Source organism: Herpailurus yagouaroundi, unplaced genomic scaffold (genome assembly GCF_014898765.1).
Source record: "Herpailurus yagouaroundi ecotype Mexico unplaced genomic scaffold, PumYag 29, whole genome shotgun sequence".
In the NCBI taxonomy this organism is placed as follows: Eukaryota; Metazoa; Chordata; class Mammalia; order Carnivora; family Felidae; genus Herpailurus; species Herpailurus yagouaroundi.
Window position 1 is genome coordinate 96,281,074 of NW_024412377.1, and position 20,807 is coordinate 96,301,880.

At 42.2% G+C, this 20,807-nt stretch overlaps 1 long non-coding RNA gene across 1 annotated transcript; it reads right to left on the bottom strand.

Moving 5' to 3' along the window:
• Nucleotides 1-10,980: 10,980 nt before the first annotated feature.
• On the bottom strand, nt 10,981-12,080 carry LOC121041409 (uncharacterized). The gene is made up of 2 exons (XR_005795729.1): nt 11,285-12,080; nt 10,981-11,063 (listed from the first exon to the last, which is right to left on the bottom strand). It is a non-coding gene; the product is annotated as an uncharacterized LOC121041409 (long non-coding RNA).
• Nucleotides 12,081-20,807: the final 8,727 nt, after the last annotated feature.

Genomic DNA, 20,807 nt, shown 5'->3' on the forward strand with positions numbered 1-20,807 from the left:
AAGAAAGGGAATTATCTTGAAATACAATCACAGTAGCACTTCCTGATATTAAATGCACCTGGAAAATACAGGCAAATGAACAGGAAGCAATAATGGAATACAGTAAGGTGGTTGGGACAAGATTAATATAGAGATTAATGCATAGTGGTCTTCCTCTATACAAGCAACAACCATTTGGAACATATAGTAACAAAGAAACCTCATTTATAACAGCCACTACAACAAAAATATAAATACCTAGAAATAAATAAGAAATATTTAAAATCTGTAAGAAGACAACTTTAAGATGCCAATACCAAGGACAACTTGAAAGAATGTAAAGACTAACCCTATTCTTGGAATTTGAAGAAATGACCAAATTTTTTCAAACTTGATGAAAACTATATACCCATAGATCCAAGTTCAGCAAATGAGTAACAAAGGCAAAAATCTTAAAGGCAGCCCAAACAAAACAAACACATTACATCGAGGGGAACAAAGATTTAAAAAAATTCTAGTGACTTCTGAAAAGAAGTAACAGAAGACAAAAGAAAATGAAATAACATTTGTGAAGTGCTGAAAGGGAAAAAAGCTATTAATATAGAATCTATATCCAGTAAAAATATTCTTCAAAAGTAAGGACAAAAATAAAAACATGTTTTATTTCAGGGAAGCCAAAACTAGGTGCATTCATTGCCAGCAGACTCACACTAAAAGAAATGAAGGAGGGTATTTTTCAGTCTGAAAGAAATAATACCGGAAAGAAATCTGTGTCTGCACAAAAAAGATAACTAAAGGTAAAAGATAAATATTTAATATAAAGGGAGAAATATAATATACTTATTTCTCATTTTTAAACTTCTTTAATAAGACATTTGATTGTGTAAAGCAAAACTGGTAACAGTGTATTGTGGGCTTTGTAACATTTGCAGGGGCAAAATGTATGACAATGATAATACAGAGGATAGAAGGGAGAAGTAGAAATATACAGATGCAAATCGTGTATTGTTCGAAGATGGGTTGTGCTAAGTTAAACATGGACATTGTGAACTTCAGAACAACATTTAGCAAGTCAATAAAAGAGGTATGGTCAATATGCCAATAGAGGAGATACAATGGAATATTAAAAATCCTCAATAAATCCAAAAGAGGGTAGGAGAAGAAGAGAAGAAGCAACAGAGATAAATTGGAACAAATAGAAAACAAATAGTAAAATATTATATTTAAACCCAACTCTATCAATAATTATATTAAATATAAATTGTCAAATACATGAAATAAAAGGCAGAGATGGCCAAACTAGACAACCCCAACAAGTGTTCTGTACGAGAAAACCCACTTTAAAAACTCAGAAGTTAAAGGCCAAGATGGGAAAAGCTACACTAGAAAGATAATCATGAAAACTGAATGGCTATATTTATAGTAGATGAAAGGGATTTCAAGGCAATGATTATCATGAAAGATAAGAGAGATGTTTTGTAGTAATAAAATCCTACATGTGAATACATCCAAATTCAGAGATTCAAAAAATACATAAAGCAAAAACTAATAAAATAAAACTTAAGAAGAACTACAAAATTTCAACATTTTTTCCAGTAATTGATAGAATACAAAATCGGTAGAGACATAGGAGATCTGAACCACACTCGGTCTAACATTTATAGAACATCACACCACAAAATTCAATAATATCTTCAAGTGCACATATTCAACTTATACATGGTTGCACTGGGCCATAAAACAAATCTCAATGCATTTCATTGAAATTATACTTAATATGTTCTGTGATCACATCAGAATAAATGAAATCATTAACATAAAAGATAAATGAAGAGCCTCTAAATATTCAGAAATTAAACAATACATTTCTAATTAGCTCATCAAGGAAGAAATCACAAAGAAAAATATAAAATATTTTGAACTAAAAGATCATAGAGATCAAATACATTAAAATTTGTGGGATACAATCAAAGCAGTGTCTTGAGGGATATTTATACCTTTAAATTGCTTACATTAGAAAAAATTCTCCAAACAATGATCTAAGTTTTCATCTTAAGAAGCTAGAAAAAGACGATAAAATTCAATGAAACAAGAGGAAACAGACTTGACCCAAGATGGATTAAGCCCCTGCAAACTATCGCACTGGTTATAACTAAAATACTGGAAAAAATACAAAAAGCAATTATCTGAGGACTCTGAAAAGAAAAGCAGGCAGATTGAGAAGGGGTATCAAAATTTGAAGAAGCAACCTACATGGGCATGGGTTTCTAGGATTTACCACCCCCCCCCCCCCCGCGTTTTTCCCGTTTTTCCTGTAGAGCCTTCAAACTAGTCATGGCCCCATGGGGTCTTCGGTCATGAAGGAAAGTAAGAAGAAGAAGAAGGCCAACAGGCCTTCCTTCAAAGAAATACTAAAGGAAGCCCTTCAGGCAGAAGGAAGAGGGTATCAGAGGAAAACCTGAAACTTAGGGAATGAAGAAGAGCCGATAGGGTAGATATCCGGGTTAATAAAAACCATTTCTCTTCCCCTACTTATAGATAGGACTGTTGAAAGCAAAAATCCTAAGAATATATGGCTGACATTTCTGTGTATGTAGATATACTACACTTGACAAATGCGACATAAAGAGGGGAGAGTATAGACCAGTATGGTCTAAGGACACTATAGTTTACTTTAAGTGGTAAAATATTACCTTTAAGTAGACTATGAAAATTTAGGTGTATATATTCTAACTACTAGTGCACCACTAAAACCACTAAAAAGAGCCAAAAGATAAATTTAGATGGAACACAAATAATTCCAATATAAATTAGTCAAATACACACTGAAGTGGTTTTATTATTGACAAAGCACATTACAGATTAAGGAATATTTCAGAAATAAAGAGGGGCACTTCATAATAATAAAGGGCTCAACGCACCAAGAAGATCTAACAATTTAAATGTGTATGCACCTACAAAGAGAAGTTCCAAATACATGAAGCAAAAAGTGAAAGAAGAAACAGACAAATCCACAGTTATTGTTGGAGATTTCAACAATCTTCTCTCACTGATCAATAGAACCATAGACAGAAAATCAGCAAGCACACAGAAGATCTGAACAACACTACCAACACACTTGACCTGTATAGTATTTACATAGAACAGAATATGTATTCTCTTCACGCACACAATAAACATTCCGAAGATAGATCACATTCTGTGTCATAAGTAAGCCTTGGCAAATGTAAAATAACTGAAAGCAAATTCTACTCTCCAAACAGAATGGAATTAATCTAAAAATCACTAACCGAAAAATATGTGAAAAATGCTAAAATTGTTAATTCACTTGTTGAGTGTCTCTATGTTTATATATTACTTTTCTGCCTTGTGTATATTAAAATAATTTCACAAAAAATATAAAAGTTTTAACTAGCACAGAATGAAAACTTGGCGAATTAAAATAGTGATAGTCCCTCCTTTTTACCAGGTTGTTATGGGCGACTCTGATAAAGCAAAAAGGAGGCGTGGAGTAGATGGAAGTAAAGACCCCTCCTAAACTCGAAGAAGGGAAATGCTGTAACAATTAAGAACACGATAGAATTACCAAAGGTTAAGAGAATCTGCAATGTAAATTGATAAATTGTGAAATGTACCATAGTTGATCGTTCTCTGCATTTGGTACGAAAGAAAACAAGGACACATTTTGAGAACCTTGCTGACTCTCCAAGAGCCTCTTTCCCTCTCCTCCCTTTGTTGCTTCCCTTCTGCTTCACTGTCATCCTTTTCCAATTTTAGAATTCCTGGCAGAGATTGGACAGAGTCACCAGGTCCCTGTTTAATAAGCAATTATTCAGGCCATGGGCAGCACCACCTGTTTCTGTTCTGCCTACTCCTCTCATCTCACCATAAAATATTTCGGTCGAGCTCCACCTACCTGAGCAGCCACCACTATTTCAAGGATCTGGAAACGAGAATTCTGAGCCCCAGCTGTGAGAATTTGGGCAAGCCACCTGACTGCTTACACTTGGTTTTATTATGTGGGAAATAAAAATCATTAACCCACCCCCAGGAGTTGTGAGGATTAAATGAGAAAAAAAGCATGAAAATGCTTTGTTAGCAGGAAAAGTACAAGTGGGTTATTGCTAAAGACCCCAGTTTCAGGATCTTGCTGTGGTATTATTCACTTGGGTAGTGATCGGTTTCCTCCATCCTCCCTGAACAGGTGTGACCTGAGCCAGTGAACCATGCCATCAGAGTTACTGGAAGGAGGTCAGAGGTGGCCAGCTGACCACGCGAATCCCTGCTCCCCTTCCCATGGTGTAGAGTTGGTGCTGGAAAGTGGCCGATGAGCCAGAGACCACATTTCTTGGCCCCCTTGGCATTGTGTGGCCAATGGACTAGTTCTATTCACTGGAATGTGAGCCACAGTTTTTAACAAGTATTAAGAAGTGCTTTCTCTTTGCTCTTTTCTCTTCTTCTGGCTGCCGAGAGGTGTATGAAAATGACCAGACCCAGTTAAAAGGAGCTGCACGCCAGGGGAGGTCTGAGTCCTTAAACCAGCACATGGAGGAAGAGATTCACCCATTCACAAGAAACACCTGAGTGGCCCCATTACACGAACACAAAATAAATATCGCTGATGTTTGAGCGATTATACATTTTTTCATGTATGTGATGCAACAGTTGATGGCATAATGGTTCTAGGCTTCATTCCTTGCCCAGCCCAGGTTTTGTGACCTTGGCTATAGTACTTATACTCGTTACACCTCACTTACCTCACCAGTCAAGTATAGATGATAATAGTTCTTGTCTCATTGGGTTGTTATGAAAGTTAATTGATGTAACGCATACAAGCGGCCAATAATGTTCAATAAATGTTGGACGTTATTATTAACAGCATAGAAATGCCAAACCTTTTCGAAAGTTCATTAATTCATTCCAGGAAAAAATTCTACCTCTGTAGCTTATTTCTAGGTGACTGTGCCCATTAAATGCACATCAAAATATTTTCCAAAGAAACTTTTTCAGGGCCCCGGCAGTTTTTCCCCAACAGTTTGTTTTTTCTGAACATAGCTAACTGTAAGATTTCCAAGTCTAAATTTCCAGGCTCAACTTTCACCTGAAAGTCATATGTGTGGACTTACGCTAGTTCGTGCCTTCACCTCCAATTGCTCACCAGCCCCACTCACCTGTCTTCTCCACGGTGCACGCAAGAAGTCAGGGATGCTGTTGCCATACAGCTGCAGGCCCGACTGTAACCAGCAGAGGGCAGTGCTGCACACAAACTACAACAACTTTGCTGATTCCCCAGTGCCTTTCCATTATCAATAGTTTTTTTCCCCTCCCCATTTACATTCCTTTAGAAGAATGACCGTGATATTTCAGAGAAATGTGGTTACCCTTGGTTGTTCTCAGCTTTTATAGATTTTCTGAGTCTCTTATGTGCTCTCTGGCACTCTGTGTGGTTGGGAGAGGCATATCCGCTGAACACAAGAATGGGAGCCCCCGCGCTTTCCCGAATCTGCTGGCACAGCCACCTGCTCTCCTTGTCCTCCTTTCCTGAGTCACTTGACACCCACCCAGTTTTTGCAAACGAATCCATGCCATCTTCTCCCACATCATAGCAAATTCCAGGACTCAGCCCTACGTACCTCAGCGACTCTCAACTGTGTGGGGGGGTATGATGCATTTCAGAATCTCCTGTATGAAGTGTTCTGAAAACACACGTGCCTGGGTCTCACTCCAGACCTCCCAAATCAGATGCTGGGGTGGTGAGAATTTGAAGAAACTCCGAGGGGCGATTAGGTCTGAAAAGCACTCCCACCCCACGCACCGCTGGTGTAGTTAACGACCGAGAAGTGGCAAGCGGCCGGAAGTGGAGAGGAGGGCCCAGGTGGGGGTGGAGTTGGCATGACTCGGGGATTGATTGGTTCTGTTACTATCCCCATGTTTCCCACAGGGAAGTCGGAAGCCCACTCACTCCCAACAGGTGATCTTACTGCTTTCTGAACTGACAAAATTAAAGCCCTCCAACTGTTGTGCCGTCCTCAATGACACGCCAGATTCTTAGTCCTTTTCTCTAACTTTCCCCTCCACTCAGCGTTCAGCCTGTGGCGCCGCCACCGTGTGTGGAGCCGCACCGCCTTCCCTGCCTCTCTGGGTATTGCTCTCCTCCCATTCCCCATTCCCCCGCCCTGCACCTCTGGCATCGCCCTCCCCGGGGCATCCTTCCTCATCTCTGTCACCTGCCTTCAAAGCTTGCTCTTTCTCGCTCCTCCATCCAATAACTATTCAGTTTCATGAGTTTCCCTTGCTCTTGATGGTCCTTTCACTCTCTCCCTTCTTCAGTGTCTATTGGGCACAGAAGTCTACTGTACGTTGTCACTCCTTCCCACCACCACCAACCCATCCTCTGAACTGGCCTGTCCATCTCCATGCGGCTTCCTCTCTAGACGGATCCAAAGAGATTCTTCTAACATGTTAGTCTGATGTGTCTTGCCCTGACTGACATTTCACTGTCCCCTGCCCAACACCACTGGACAAAGCCCTCACCCCCTCCACATATCACATGGGTCCTTCTCCACCTGCCTTCCCCCACTCAGTGCTTTTCACTCCCACAATATGCATCCATGAGCCTCTTAGGAAACTTCTGCCTTTGCCTGGCACCCCTTTCCCCATTTTGCTTCCTAAAGCAAACTCCCATTCATCACATAAAACCCAGTTCAGGCACCACCTTCCATGAAGAGACTTCCTCCAAACCCTTGGATAGATTTCGTCATTCTCTCTTGTGAGATAGCTCTGATCTAATATCAGGCTCCCAGGGGTGCACCTTTTCACTCTGCAACCTTTGAGATACTACATATTCCTTCTTTGCGTATTTTATTTGTTGACCATTCTCCCTTCCTTTCCATGCTTTGAGCCTCTTGAGGACACAGACTGGTAATTACTCATCTCAGCTCTCCTAGTGCCTAGCAAAGTGCCTGGCTCAATAATTGTGGAAATTGGGTTAGAGCTGGTCTCTCTGCTTCCTTCAGAGACTTCTTTAAAATACCAAATCCCTGCCTTTACAGTGTTTCTACTCCCACTCACTCCTTCACCCACTAAAATCTGTTTTCCTCCCATGTTTCTGATCTTTTAAAGAAGTAAATGACTCAGCCACTTGTCTAAAGAACGTCTGCCTTTGCCTAAGGTGCACTGTGTCCATTCACTTCCCATATTCTTCAACCTCTGGGACTATCACCCGTCTTGACATTCTTCTCCTGGTTTCTGTGGTAGATAGTCTTGTTTTTGCTGTATCTATTTCACCTTCTTCTGGGAACAGCACCTCACTTTTCCTCTAGGGAATCGCCCGTCCTTTATTCTCAGCCCATGTTGTTTGGATGCCTCCATTCACGTCTCCAGTTGATTTAATTCAAAACATCAGAGAATAACAAACTTTTGCCCCAGAGATTAGCTTATAAATGGGCATATAATGGCAGGTATGCCAACCAGAGTCAGTAAGACGAATTTGGAGCCCTTTACTGGAACTGTCTGGAGAACTGCTCTCAAGAAGATAGAATAGAGCTCCTGGCTGGCTTTCTTTCTTTCTTTCTTTCTTTCTTTCTTTCTTTCTCTTTCTTTTGTCACCACAAGAAGAAGATTTCTGAGCTAACATAGGGAAGCAGAATAAGGTGAAAAGACTAAGAACAAGTCCCAAAGTCATTGAATCCCAGAATTCATCTAAGTCTGGACTACCCTGCACTTACCTGTTATAGGAGTCAAAATACTCCTTTTTTTTTTTTTTTTTACTAAGCCAATTTGAATTGAGTTACCTAGAGAAATTGACTTTCCTAGTCAAGAATCCTGATTATGGTTATTATGATCTGCAGCATCTCAGGCCCCATCCTGTAATCTCATTCTCCTTCTCTGGCCTCTTGTTTTCTTCCTTTCTCATACATAATAGATTCTAATAATAGAAATTTCCACTTACTGAATGCTTTATAGCTCACAAGTCACCTGTCCAGAGCCTCCCCAACCCTCACTTTTACATACTATTCTTTACTGAATACAATCAATTTTGTAGCTCTCATTCTCATTTCTATAGAATGATCCAGATTCTCACCTCCAATTCCAGCTTCTCCACAAAACTCTCCCTCTTCCTTTTCCTTTTTTTTTAACTTTAAAAATTTTTATTTCTTTTTAATTCAGATATAATCAACATAGTGTTGCATTGCAACATAGGTCTACAATGACTCAACAATTCGATACATTACTCAGCACTCATCATGATAAATGCAATCTTAATCCCCATCACCTGTTTCACCCAACCCCCTCCCTTCTCCCTTCCCTCTGGTAACCATCATTTCTCTTTATTTAAGATTCTGGTTTTTTTGTCTCTTTTCTTTGTTAATTTTGTTTCTTAAATTCCACATATGAATGATATGTTAGTGTCTTCTCTAACTGACTTATTTCACTTAGCATTATACCCTTTAGATACATCCATAGTGTTGCAAATGTCAAGATCTCATTCTTTTTTATGTCTGAGTAATATTCCACTATATATATATATATATATATATATATATATATATATATACACACACACACACACACACACACACCCCACATCTTCTTTATGTATTCATCTATTGATGGACACTTGGGTTGCTTCCATATCTTGGCTATTATAAATAATACTGCTATAAACATAGTGATGCATATGTCTTTTCAAATTAGTGTTTTCATTTTCTTTGTGTAAATACCCAGTAGTGGAATTACTGGATCATATGGTCATTCTAATTTTAATTTTTTGACCAAAACTCCATACTGTTTTCTGCAATGGTTGCCCCAGTTTGCATTCCCACCAAGAGTGCACAAGAGTTCCTTTTTCTCTACATCCCCGTCAACACTTGTTTCTTGTGTTTTTGGTTTTAGCCATTCTGACAGGTGTGAGGTGATATTTCATTATATCTTTGATATCTCATTATAGTTCCCTGATGATGAGTGATATTGAGCATCTTTTCATGTGTCTGTTGGTTATCTGGATGTCTCCTTTGGAAAAATGTTTACTCAAGTCCTTTGCCCATTTTTTAATTGGGATATGTGGTTTTTTGGTGTTGAGTTGAATAAGTTCTTTATATATTTTGGATATTAACACCTTATTGGTTATATCATTTGCAAATATCTTCTCCCATTTGGTACCACAGTCATTTTTCTAACCATCTGCCATTCTTCATTAGAATCCCACGAATATCTTTGACTTATCCCAAAACAAATTCTTCCTTTCCAATTTCTCTTTCTCCAAATCTAGTGTTCTTTCTGATTACACTAATTTTGGTCAAGGTATTAATATTTCCCAGTTTTCCCTAGTCTGAAACCTTGGAATTATCTTTAATCATTCCTTCTTTGGGGCGCCTGGGTGGCTCAGTCGGTTAAGCGTCCGACTTCAGCCAGGTCACGATCTCGCAGTCCGTGAGTTCGAGCCCCGCGTCAAGCTCTGGGCTGATGGCTCAGAGCCTGGAGCCTGTTTCCGATTCTGTGTCTCCCTCTCTCTCTGCCCCTCCCCCGTTCATGCTCTCTCTCTGTCCCAAAAATAAATAAACGTTGAAAAAAAAAATCATTCCTTCTTTAAGGATTGGCCCTTACTCCAACTAGGCTAATGAGAGTTTTCCAAGACTGGTAGTAAAGAGGTGCTCTCTTCTTTGTGGGTTGCTAAGTTTATAGGAACTTTGAGGTGCTGGTGACCCTCTTGCCTGCCAGGGAATGAAGCTGAATCTGAGGAAAGCAGAGCTGAGGGAGAGAGAGCAGAAGACTCCCTATGGAGCCCTACACCTAGGCTTGTCTGAAACCAGACCTACATCTTGGACATTACTGTTATATGAGCTACTAACTTATCTTTTTTGCTTCCACCAGGAAGCAATTTTCTATCATAACTATGAGAGTCGTGAATGATAATGACTGACTTTGTTGCTTAAGGATGCTAGAAGTGTCTGGCAATGGAAGACAGCAAATATTTAAGTAAGGTTCTACAACCATGGATTGGTTAAGGATCCCACAAGGCACCCTGGATGAGATGGCCTTAGATGTCCTTTTAGACTTTGAGAACCAGAGTTCATTTGGGGGTTCATTCTTTTTCTTTAATAATTGAGTTTTTATTGGTTGTTCTGAGGATCATACAGAGATTTCAATTTGTACAGAATTCTTAACGTACATACCAAAAATCTAAAAAATCATGTAGTTGTGATTCTTTTTGAAAAGTTATTCCAGTGACCTTCCATCTTAAAATTTGGAGGCAAATTTTCCTTAACATTATATCAAGTACCAATATCTTCAAATGTTGTGGAAGATATGCTTACACATGTTACACTGGTAAGCCCCACTAATTTACAATTTAATATCATATACAGTACATAGTCAAATTTTCGATCTTGCACGGCACATTAACAAAGTTACCAGGAAAACTGGATTACCACGACCAAGGTGTTACACAGAGCACACAAAATTCTGACAAGGAGAGTGAAGATCAAGGAGTGGTTTTATTTAGGAAACAATTCTACCAAAAGCAACATGGGAATAGAGGTAATTTAAAATTTTCAAGACATATGAAATGCAAGACTGACTCCAAATTGTCATTTAGTTGGCTTGGTGTTATAGGTTACGAAAACTGCCCCATCTATGGAATGTTAAGCTGACACCCTAGACAATCAAAACCTCCAAAATTCAATATCCCACTATTTTCTGGTTGTACCTGAAAATAAACAACCTGCAAATGATTTCGTTTCTTTAAAAAAAGCATTTACACTTAAAAAATGGGACAAGGTGGGATTCTCTCTTTTTAAAAAATGTTTCAAGAGCTACCAAAAAAACTTGCGTTTATAAAATAGTTGATAAAAACAGTCCTCCAGATTGTACAAGAATGGAGACAGGGACACTGAAAAGACATGGTATTAATCAGACTTGGCTTTTTCTCTCCTGCTTCGTCAGAGGCTGGACTTTCCTCATTTTTACGTTCTCCGTTTTCTGCAGGAGAAAGTCGTCTGGTTTTTGGTTAGCCACTTCAGCCCGTTTTCCCTTTGCTCCCCTTTTCCCTGTTTGCACTTTTTTGTCTGAAGATTTATACTTTCCTGCTGCCTTTTTAAAAAGAATTTTTTTAATGTTTATTTTTGAAACAGAGAGAGCGAGCGGGGGAGGGGCAGAGAGAGAGGGAGACACAGAATCCGAAGCAGGTTCCAGGCTCTGCGCTCTCAGCACAGAGCCCAATGTAGGGCTCGAAATTGTGAACCACGAGATAATGCCCTGGGCTGAAGTCGGATGCTTAATGGACCGAGCCACCCAGGCACCCCACCTGCCTCCTTTTTTAGCTTTGTTTCCACTTTTACAGGAGGAGGTTTAGATGACAACCTCGCTGACCTTCCTCTTGGGCGTCATGCCTGCGTTCTGAGAGCCGGGCTGGGCCAGACCCACTCTCTCTTGGCTGAGTTCACCAAGCTGGGCTGCCTTTGGGGCTCATTTTCTAATGGGAACAGCTTTGTGGGAGCATAGCCCCTCCTTTCCCACGTTCCTTCCTTCGCTTGGGCATGTCTCATGTTCCACCGTTTGTCAGAGCTGTTGCATGCCCTATCTGCCCTAGGAAATCATGACCTCTTTGAGGGAATGTGAAGACTGTGAGCTTTTATTCTTAGCTCAATGAGTGTTTGTGGGAAGGAGAGGAGAGAGAGAAAGGAACAAAGGGAACGGAAGAAATCTGCTCTTCACGGTATAGAAAGCATTTAATTGTGAGGCTCCATCTAGTCTCTTATTGATCCGCAATCCCTCCTTGTTGTGTATGCTGCTTTTGAAAATCCAAAATGCTCTTCTGTGCTTTTAGGTCGATTTTTGAAATAGAATCCATAGACCATTGTGTTATGTAGCAAAGGTGGCTGTTATGCCAGGGCTCATTCTAAACTCCATTCTCACCCTCTCTTGGCTTTCTCTTCTTGCTTCCCTCTCTGTTTTGTCATGCTTTTCTCAGTTTCCTTCTTTATGAGAATGAAGTGCTCAGACCTACAGGCACTTGAATCATAATAGTGTATCAAGGGATAACCGCAGAGGCTCCTTCCAGATGTACTTAGACAAGCGACTCTATTGTCTAATTTTTCCCTTGTTTCTTTTTTTTTTTTTTTTTTTTTTTTTAAGTGGGCTTCATGGCCAGTGTGGAGCCTGATGCAGGCCTGAACTCATGACCCTGAGATTATGACCTGAGCTGTGGTTAAGAGTCAGATGAATAACCCACTGAGCCATCCAGGGGCCCCTCGTCTAAGGTTTCCAAGGAAAACTTGATAATGAAATAATGGGTTCCAGCAAGTTACAGAAACTGTATGTTTAAGATAAGGGAAACAGAGATGCCTTATCAGATACTTGACCATCTCCCCCTTCCCACCTCCCTGTAGAAAGCAAAGCAAAGCAAAGCAAGACAAGGCGAGGCAGAAAGAATACCCTAGACACCTTCTACTTTTCATTGTCTGGAGGATTTCTCCGTCTAGACATTTCTTAAGCAGCTAGGTTGGTGCTGAGTGTAACTGTGACAGGTCCAGCTGGCCCAGACTTCCCTAAAAGGGCCTCCGGATTGCAGTGTGTTTAAAATAGTAGCCACTGCCTCAACAGGATGAGGTTTCTCCGGGAATGTTTTGTCCATGCACCCAAGAATTCATATTTAAATACCTACTGAGAACCCCCGTGCATATTGCACACTATTAAACGCTGAGGGAGAAGATGCCAAAACAAAGGATACTGTCCTCACTCTCTAGGGGCTTATAATCTAATCAGGGAGATGGGATACCTACACCCACCTACAAATTTCCTTTCAGCTGAGAACCTGAAATCGGAGTCTCAACTCTGGCCACACATTAATATCACCCAAGGAACTTTAGGAACACTGCTGAGGCCTGAGCCTCATACCAAACAACTGAATGAGAAATATCTAGGTTGAGCCCAGGTATTAATAATTTTTAACCCTGCCAATCCCCTTCGCCCCCACCCATGCAAGTCTCAGGTGCACTCAGACTTGATAAATTTGGCCTAAATGCTACCTCTTCTTAAATACAGAGATCAGTTCACCCTCCCTGATTTCCCCAGCCAGAAGGAATAAATATTGACTGATTCTCAAAGGTTCCAAATGTTGCCAGCAAAGAAACACCCAGGGAACTCAGACCAGGTCTTCTTTTCCAGAAGACACAAGGAGAAGGAAACCATGGCAGGAAAATCAACACACTGCAGCCCAGGAGCTCATCTAGAAGCTTCATTACCCAGGATTGACAAATGGCAAGACCCAATCAGATAGACCTAGGAGCTGATAAAGAAGTAAGAAGCCAAGGTCAATGCAAATATAGTCCAAGTCTTGGAATAACTATATATTCCTTGGGAGCCACTTAGCTTGCTTGAAAGTGCTTATATTCATAAACTTGGGGTCCAGTAGTTATTTGGACCAATAAGAAGTACATTTTAAGTCATGAAACTAGAATGTTAGGGAATCAACAGAAGTTGACCTAGATTTTTTCCTCCCAGGCTTCCATCTTTTGACAGTATTCCCGACTGATGCAGGTGCAGAGTCCCATCTAACAGACACCAGCCAGGCCTCAGCATACTGGAACATTCTTAGGCACTGACGATGGCTGACTGCCTGGGAGATGTGGCTTAGTCTTGATTAAAGTAGTCTTTTCTTTCCCTTTGTCCAAGGGAGCCCAATCAGCCAACACTAATCCATTTGTCCAACGGGCTCTAACCTAATCACCAGTGCCTGCAGCCAAAGCCTCTAATGCCCTGACCTATCTCCATAATTGTCCTGACCAATATATCTGCATCTTCTCACTGAAAGTTCAGGCAGGGCCAGGCTCTAGGCTGTACCTCAGAATGTGATTAATCCACAACATCAGAGCACGGGAGGTGCACACTGCAAACTTTTTATACGCTGCAGGCAAAACAAAGTGAGACTGAGCATAAACTTCCATGTAACTATTTCCTCAGGGTATGTCCGAGATGCTTTTGTTCAGAAGATGGCAAGTTTTCCAAGGCTTCAGGGGGGTTCCAAGAGCTTACTCAGGGCCTACTGCTTTGGAGGAAACAAGAGCTCTGTCACCAATAGAAAAGTCCAGTTCTCAAGCCCACTTGGACACCCAATTTCAAAGTGTCTCTGGCCTTCCAGAAAGGACTTCAGCATCATAAAATCCACTTGGTCACAAACTGACTTCTCTGGGAAGCAGTGACACCTGGTGCTGTGGTCCCTCAATTGCTTCCCCAAAGTGTTGGCCATGACCTGAGGGATGAGAAGATCATTCTACTGCCTTGCCCTCCACATTCCTGTCAGAGAGTCTCCAAGTGTCATGATCTAAAATGTCACCTCCAGGATATCTCTAGTCCATTCTCCTCTTCCCTGCCCCCATTCTGAATGAGGTTGGAGAGTAGAAATCCCTTGGACCTGGGTTCCCCAAAGGGCATCCCCGCTGGCCCCTTAGCAACAGGACATGGCACCTGCATTTCAGGGGGACCCATTTAATTTAGCCCATGGTATTTCCCATACACATTGGTTTCTCCATCCACTTTCACTTAGATTCTACTACATGTTGGGGAGGTGCTAAACTGTATACCTTAAAGGCTGCAAAGCTGCATAAGAAATAGCCCCTCAGGGAGCTTCTACACTCACTGGGAGTGGGTGGGGAGGGAGGTCATGACACTAAGGATTCCTGGGGTGGTGTAGCCATAACAAGTGATATTGGTACGAATATCGATCTAAAAGGAAGTTTCATCCCTTCATTCAGATCATTTATAAAAGGAGAAACCCCTCATCCTGACTCCATCTCAGAAGGAATTTGAAAGCTGACATTTTCTTTTCCTTTCTCATTCTCATCACACATTATCTCAGCGTCCCTCACCCACTCACCATCACCAGCTTCCTGCTGGCCTGGCTGGTCACCTCCACTGGTGAGGCAGCTGTTCTTGTATGGCTGGTCTGTCCATTGTCAGAACCGTTGGCTTCTTTGGAGGAGGGAAACCTTAGGAGTCCTACATAAGAGCAAGTGTTCCCTCCGGTGAGAATTCCTCCTACACTGCTGCTGTGTGAGGCCCAGCACCAAATGAATCGGAGGATTTAGCACCCTTCTCCCAGCCCTCAAAGTGCTGCATTGGAATAAAGGTCACTTAAGGCAAAGGGGGAAGATGTTCTTACACTCAACTTTCCAGCAAAATCCCCGGGTTCTCCCCTCTGTCTTTGCTCTTGGAAGTTGAATCAGAGAGACGGCATCTTCAGCTGCCACCCTCCTGCGTTCTCACCTCCTGAATCATCTCTATCTTTTGTTCTCAGTCTCTCTTCCAGGAGAAGACTTTGCGTGGCCCTCCCCCAATCTCATTTCAGTTATTTTGGTGTATTTTCCTTTCCTATATCAGCCTTTTGGGACAGATCTTTTGGACCAGTGTTCTCCAACTGGCCACACATTGGCCACACCTGTAGACTCTTAAGTCCTGATCTGCTGCCAGGGTCCCAGCCGTGGCGGCTCGAAAGGTTTGGGGTCAGGGCTGGGCTGGACAGGTTTACAGCTTCCTGGATGATCCTAATGTGTTAAACAGCCACCACTCTGGTTTTCTCTTGCCATGCTTTCTCTTACTCTTCGTATTCTATGTGCTCATCAGTCGTCATTGCCCATTATTATAAAGAAGGAGCTGAATCCAGAGCAGTAGCTTAGTTCTCAAAGTTAAACATTACAACATCAAAGGAAATGATCTCCCTCATTTTCAGCCACAGCTAAGAGAACTCTCATTCCTACCCCAAAGTTTATCCTCAACATCAGCAGCTCCCAGGAGAAGTTTTGCCCACATTTCTGCTTATCATTGTGAAAAGATAACCGCCCTTTTGTGTTGTAAAAAGCGACACTATGGGGCTGTTACTCCATGTAAGTCATGGGTGTATCTAGCACTCCACTGTGTCTTTTTCCACTTCGTTTTGTCCCTACTTCCCTCTGCCCCTCAGTTTTTCTATCTTAAGAAAATCTTTGAATGTATTATAAAATATAACTAAAATACCGTTTTTATGTTTATTTGAGACTTTTTTTTTTAAGTAGGCTTCACGCCCAGCATGGGGCCCAATGTAGGGCTTGAACTCCCGACCATGCAATCAAGACCTGAGCTGAGAGCAAGAGTTGGATGCTTACCTGACTGAGCCACCCAGGCGCTCCTATTTAAGACTATTTTTTATCCTCATTTTTTTAAAAGATACATTTCTCTCTGAAAGAAAATAGATTACTACTTAGGTGACCTACCTCCAGTTTGTAAAAGCAGGGTGAGGCAGAAAGAACACTGTCTAGGAGTAACCAGAAGACCGGTGTCCTGCTTCCATCATTTGCTAGTCATGTGCCCTGAGATGCAAACCACTACATTCTCTTTGGCTTCTCCCAACCACAAAATGGAGGATAATGTTTTTGTGGCCCACATCCACAGTCCACATCCAAGGTTATTATGAGAATCAAATAAGCCAGTATTTGTGAACATATTTTGATTAAAAAAAAAAAAAAAGATTCCTTTACATGGCTCTACAGTGAGTTTGAATCTTTCTGTGAAGAAATTTTCCACGCTCGTTTTCTCTCAACTCTTATTTCCATTTCTTTGGAAACCTTGCCTTCATTTGTGTGATCAGAGCTCTTAATTGTCTAGAGGAGGCTTTTCTTTTTCTGGGAAGGCAGCTCTGCAGTCTGCTGCTCTCTGGAAGTTCCATTTCAGAAGGCAGCCCTGGTTAAGTTCCATCCCGACATCTGCAAATCACATCCACAGGGAAAATGTGACTCACTCGAGTTACTGTGTTAAGTTTTCATGGATATTGTTCAGGGAGTAGGTGTTGTCTTTGGGCCAAATCACTTGAAATCATCATGACATCAGGCCTGTCACTGAAAAACGGACTGTGCCCCCACAGAAAGCAAAGAGAAGGGTGGGCCCTGGACACAAGGTTACTGTAAGAAAAGGCCACTTTCCTAGCCCTCCTCAAGTCTTCAAGATAAGATGTAGTAGAGTGCCTAGCACATAGTGGCTGACCAACAAACTATGGCACATTCAAAAATAACCCAATGCAAAACAAAACAGCTAAGATGACTCAACCGTGGAATGAGAAGAGATGCAAACAAACCATGGTTTACACGGCGTGGATGGTGAGTATATGAAATTCTTGCTCCCCACTATCTTTCTTGGTTACATCTGATGTCACTAATTGGTCATCACATCGTCTGCAGATGACCCTGGATGTAACCTCAGAATCCTTCTCCACTCAGTTGAAATGGCTGCTACTGATCGATCCATGATGCCAATTGCTATGAAACTACTGGACACTCCCAGTATGAAGGTTTCAGGAATCAAATGAATTCATTCTTGGCACTTGTTCAAACACTCAGATCACATCATTACAATTATCATCCTCCTCCTCCTCATCTTTGTCATCAATGTCATGATTGTACTTGTTATCAGCAAGCCACTTTAAGCTATCTTCATTGAAAGGCACTTTTGTCTTGACGTGGCACCTTACGAGGATGGTGGGGGGAACCTTCTTTCTATACTTTTATGGTTTAGTCTGGGTGGCCACATTCTTTTCTTTTCTTGTCTCTCTACTTCCAGTCATAGCTGAATATGTTTCAAAAAGAGAAAGAAACTATGTGCCCTGTCCCTTTTGGCAGAGGGTTTTCTCTCCCTAATAGTAGTATGAAGATACCATGAATCCAGATCTGAATATTAGTGAATTGTTGAATCCATGAAAACAGACTACTGACATTGAAGTAGACTCCAGGAGAAACACGTGGTAGGAAGAAGTTCTGCCATAAATTGCAGAGGAACTCAGCCGGAGAGAAGAGAAAAGTTAAAGGGAGGCTCCTGTAGGGAAAGCAACATCCTCCACAAAAGGAGGAACATATTCAATGTAAGAGTTCATTATCTCTTGTTTTCTCCTTGGCCCGTTTTCACAGTAGCTTAGAAAGAAGCACTTACCAAAGTCCAAAGCACCCTCCTCCCCCTAGTTTGGTGGCCTCAGTCCTGGGAACCTAGAAGGCTCCAGAAGTCAACATCTACATGTACAGATGAGAAGAATAGGCTCCTGGGGGGCTTTCAGGATTTCTGGGTCTACAAACAAATAGGGGACCCAACCCCCACCTCCTCTGGTGCAGGCTTCCCTAAGGCAGTTTAGCAGGCCTTAGATAATGTAGCTGTCAAACCTGGTGGGACCGAGACGTGGCCACCTGCCCTACTGAAGAAGATTCTTGGGAACCTATCTACCTCCATGGCAGCCAGATGAAGACTTCCTGCCCTAAGTTCATCTCAAAACTTACTCAGTACGTAAGTCAGAAGAGAATATGTTGTTAAGGTACAGGTGGGAAGTAGAAGTAGGACAAGGTGAATTTTTAAAAAATTACTTTTAAGTGACTAGAATAAAAACCCTAAATTGATTACGATTACCCCCTGAATTTAGTGCTGGTGAGAAATGATGGACCCAGTCAAATTACAGAAATCCCAAGGGCCTTGATCCATCAGTAAATACAGACTCTTACATGAAAGTGGGTGAACTCATCCCTGAGCACTCAAGCCACTTTCCACTGGACAGCAAAGTTAACATGGAGCTGAACTACCAGGAGTGCCTACGACATGTGCTGTGGGTGTGTGTACACATGGTGGGCATCCCAGTCTACCACAAACCTGAAGGAATAAGACAAGGCTCTGGTTCAGAGGTATCTGTCATTCCCTGTTCTTGGCAATCGCTGTGGCCAGCAAAGATTCCCAGGGCAGTGAGTTGCTAACGCCAGAAAAACCAGAGAGATCAGAAGGCATCCAATTTCAAGAGTAGCATGAAAAGACCGACCAAAAGCAGGCTCAGGAGACTCCCACCAAATATCTAAGGTCTCTTCTCCACTATCTCAAGGATAGATTTAAAGAGATGTTGGAAGCCCTGAGCTGGCTCAAGAGCTGCCCAATGTGAGTGTAGAGCTCAGGCTCTGAAATCCTAGGCCAAAAGGCACTATGACGCCCAACTCCAGCTTCATCAGGCTCTGTGTTATAGATGTGGCAGAAATCGAGTCTTGAGGTGCCACAGAAAGGAATGGAAATAATCACCTGTCTTATAACTGGGCCAAGATCCTTACTCATATTTATGTGTGGATAAGGCAATATAATATCTTGCATGCTCTAGCTTGCTGGCCTGAGGACCAGCCTGCCTTGCTGCTGAGATGGTGGCAGCTGAGTAACAGGTGAGCTACTGGGGCCTGTGGGGACATTCAATGAGCTCATCCCTATAAAGGAGCAAAGAGATGATGGGTCAGACTTGATCCAGTCATAATTGAATTCTGAAAATAGAATTATTATATTCATTCAGGGAGCATCTGTTGAGCACCTACACTCTGTCAGGTTGTGTGCCAGATACTATGAAAATAGGCCCTCTCCTCCAGGAGACCAGGGAAAGCAGGGACATACCAGGGAAATGTCCAGGGTGCTTCCTGTTTCCTCATGTGCGTATAGCTCTGAACAGACAACTGATGCACATAAACATAACGGGCAGTTTGTCTGCCAGGTTGGCATCCACACTGTTGTCTACCTTGGGAATCCTAAAGGACAGTGTTGCAACGTCTATAATAGGATTTCACCACACATTCTCCTGTCTGTAAAACCCATAGCTCAAAAGGGCTATTGGTTAGTTTTTAAGGAATACGCAGCCCTTCTTAGAGGGGTGGGTTTTTTTTAAAGGTTTTTTTTTTTTTTTTGAGAGAGAGAGAGCGAGAGAGCACATGCTTGAGTGGGGGAGGGTCAGGGAGAGGGGAGGAGAGAGAGAGAGAATCCCAAGCACAGAGCCTGATGTGGGGCTCGATCTCACGAACTGTGAGCTGAAATCAACAGTCTGACACTTAACCAACTGAGCCACCCAGGCGCCCCTCAGAGGGGTGTTAAAAAGATCACCAGAGCCATGGCTTAAATTAGAATTGAAATCATGGCCAGACAGACATGAGACTGCCAGGGCTTACTGGGGGCTAGTCACACACCAGGAGTATGCCCAGGGCAGAGAGGGGTTCTGGGTTTCCGCTGAGCTCAGGGAAGATGGAGCTAATCTCCCAGATACCAGCCCTGCCTGCTTGCTCCTTCCATGGCCCTCTAGTGCCAGCAGTCCACGGACCAGTGTCCAGGCAGTTGCCTCCTGGACCAGAGACCTGACACAACCAGAGCGGTGCAACTGGATGCCAAGCCAGTGCCCTGCCTTCTTCTTCTTTTTTTAAAAACTAATTTAAGTTCTTTTTGAGAGACAGAGCACGAGCGGAGGAAGGGCTGAGAGAGAGGGAGACACAGAATCCCGAAGCAGGCTCCAGGCTCTAAGCTGTCAGCACAGAACCCAACATGGGGCTCGAACTCATGAACCACAAGATCATGACCTGAGCTGAGATCAGATGCTTAACCGACTGAGCCACCCAGGCGCCCCTCCCCCCCCACCTTCTTTTTGCCTTACTCCTTTTTTTCTATTCTCCACAACAGATCATGGCCCAACAAGGACTATTTTGGTGACTTTTATCATGGCCCCCAGAATAGAGACCCAGCAAATGTTGAATGGAGTTGACCTCCAAGCTCTTGGTTGGACTTCAGTCTATCCTCAAATTCAGCTTCCACTGATCTGCCACTGTGTTTACTTGGCTCTTGCTAACTGTTGACTGATTTTCTTCCCTAAACTCCCACCCCACTCCTACCCCCTATGGTACATTTAGAGAATGGAGTGGTTAATGGAAAGACAACTATCATCTTCCTGAGTTGTTTCAGAACTCAAAAACCCTGTAGGAGGCACTTTGTTTTACAGATGAGAGGGAAACAGCAAGGACTAGGTCTCAGAATTAAGA